The sequence below is a fragment of the Octopus bimaculoides genome, chromosome 3 (genome assembly GCF_001194135.2).
Source record: "Octopus bimaculoides isolate UCB-OBI-ISO-001 chromosome 3, ASM119413v2, whole genome shotgun sequence".
NCBI classification, from domain to species: domain Eukaryota; kingdom Metazoa; phylum Mollusca; class Cephalopoda; order Octopoda; family Octopodidae; genus Octopus; species Octopus bimaculoides.
The window spans coordinates 41,337,524-41,340,933 of NC_068983.1; positions in this window are offsets into that span (position 1 = coordinate 41,337,524).

Consider the following 3,410-nt stretch of genomic DNA (forward strand, 5'->3'; position numbering starts at 1 on the left):
TGTATGTATGTATATATATATGTATGTATATATATATGTATGTATGTATGTATATATATATGTATGTATGTATATATATATGTATGTATGTATATATATATGTATGTATGTATATATATATGTATGTATATATATATGTATGTATGTATATATATATGTATGTATGTATATATATATGTATGTATATATATATATATGTATATATATATGTATGTATGTATATATATATGTATGTATGTATATATATATATGTATGTATATATATATGTATGTATATATGTATGTATGTATGTATATATGTATGTATGTATATATGTATGTATATATATCATATATTATATACGTATATATATATTATGTATCATATATTATATATATATATATAGATAGATATACTTATATGTAAATATACATATGTATGTGTGTGTGTCTGTACGTCTTTGTCTGTATTTGTCCCCTACCACCGTCCGACATCTTGTGTTGGTGTGTTTACGTTCCCGAACCTGTGCAGTTGCGTGGAAGAGACCGATAGACTAAATTCCAAGTTTAAAAATAATAAGTAATGAGGTCGATTCATTCGACTAAAAAACAATTCATCAAGGCGATGCTCCAGCATGGCCGCAGTTTAATGACTAAAACAAGAAAAAGACAATAGATAAGGTTTTAAGTTTTTCCTCAAACACAATAAAAATCTTCAATTAGAAACTCGTTTCAAATTTTACCACTTTCAAATTTTTCTGCTACTTGCCTCTTGTAATTCTCAAAAACTAATCAAATCTACGTACGGTCAATCTGATTAGTGCAGTTTACCAACATGATTTATACGTCCATCGCTCGTTCAACGTTACGTATGCGTCTCAAGTTATACATATGAGCTCCATGTCAAACCTGTTCAAACGTCACTGCAAGCGAGGTAATCACGCATTTAGAAACCAAAAATGTAGGAAAGACACATCCATATCCGCATTCATCTGGGGCCTAAAATAGAGGCATAAATAAACAAATAAGAATTATTTAATATCAAGTCAAGCATCATTATGAAAGCTAATTTCTAGAAGGGAAATAAACCAGGAAAAAACGAAAAGAAAAATTACGCAATTTATGTACCGCAGAATCTTATGAAACGCTCTTACCTAGGAAAAAACAACCACATCAACAAACATTCTGAAAGAACCTCTTCGTATCGACGTAAAATATATGAAATATTTAGACATTTTACACAGAGAAAATATCCTCCTAATCGATAATACCATTCTTTACGGCGCATCATTTCATTCTACTCGTCCACACATTTTTCTTTCATTTCTAAACAATCATGGTACTTAGAACAACATTACATGATATTCTGCTCTCGTTAGCCCATTTATACTAATTTCAAGCGCAAACAGGCCACATAATAGTTTTCTAATGTAAATACCCAAACCCATTTAGATCTTTTACTAACTCGTATGTAAGTGAACTTTTAGCGAGTGTGAATGTGTGTGAGAGGATAAAAATGTGGTGCAGGAACGTATTCACAGAGAAGAGGAGAGCTAAGATATAGACAAGCCCACAATTTCCTCCACAAAATAGCTCCCTAACATTTTGAAAAATATTTACTCAAAGGTTACAATAACAATCAATTTATTTTAAGGGCGGTATATTAATTATTTCGTACATTTTAATATTCAGATCACAATATTTCGTAATTTTTTTTTTCTTTTTAATTTAAATGCATGAAAACGATGACATAATTCTATCACGTTTTTCCTCGTTTATCGCGGTAGTATGGTTCCTAAAAAACAAAAAGAATAAACAATGATAAACGAATAAGGTCCATGCATTTTGTAAATGCAACAAATGGTAAATTCATTAACACTGAACTAAGCAGTGATGAATGAATCAGTGATAAAAAAGGCTACTTGTATTAACTGAAAAGATTCGATCAAGTCCGCCTGGAAACGAGAACACAGACAGGCATCATGGGACGCACACACGCTAACCCACAAGTTTTTACAGCAGATTATCTTTCGCTTGTTTCCAGTCGTTGGATGCGGCCAAGTTGGAACACCACCTTGAAGGGTTTCAGTCGAATTGACCCAAGTACATTTTTTGTTAAAGTTTGGTACTTTATCGGTTTCTTCTGAATAGACACGCACGCGCGCACACACACATGCGCGTGTACACACACGTTATGTGTCTATACCCTTTTGTTACCAACATGTCCGAGACCGCCCCTGTTTTTATGATACAAACTTCGTTTTAAAGAAATTTCAAGCAAAACTTTCAAATATATATTTCAATTGAAACGCGCGCACACACACACACACACACACACACACACACACACACACACACACACACACACACACACACACACACACACACTGGAACGTTGTTGACAACAGCATAGCTAATGATAATGATGACGATGACGGCAAGACAATGATGACGAGGATGATGATGATGACAATGATGGTTGTGGTGGAAGTGATTGGAAAATACGTAATGACAATGAGGATAATAATAATAATAATAATAATAATGATAATAATAGTAATGATAATAATAATAATAATAATAATAGTAATGATAATAATATTATAGTAATGATAATAATCATAATGATAATAATAGTAATGATAATAATATAATAATAATAATAGTAATGATAATAATATTATAATAATAATAATCATAATGATAATAATAGTAATGATAATAATATAATAATAATAATAATAGTAATGATAATAATATTATTATAATAATAATAATCATAATAATAATAGTAATAATAATAGTAATAATAATCGTAATAATAATAGTCGTCGTTACCATCGTTATATCAGAACAAATAACGACTAAGACTAGAGAGAGATAGAGAGAAGTATGGGAGAGGGAAAAAGAGAGAACGAAAGGTAGAAATGGAGGAGAGAGAGATAGAGAGAGAGGGAAGGATCAATGTCGTAATTTACCGTAGGTTGTCATATTATACTATATTATATTATATTATATCATATATTATACTATATTATATTATCTGTTATGATAAGTTGTGTTGTGGTCTTTTTTTTTTACTATCAGTTTTCTAGCAATTAGATAAATATTGTTCAGACACAATTTATGTTGATTAATAAACTGAGAGAGAGGGAGAGAGATAGAGAAAGAGACTATTTCAGGGCAAATATTGAGTAAAGAGTCTGAGAGGGAAAGAAGAGAGAGGGAGAGAAAGGGAGAGACAATGTCAGTTTGTATGCGACTTAGATATGTAGATTATGAACACGTGTGTATGTGTGTGTGTATATATATATATATATATATACACACACATATATATACACACACACACACATATACACACACACACACACACACACACACACACATACACACACACACATATATATATATATATATATATATATATA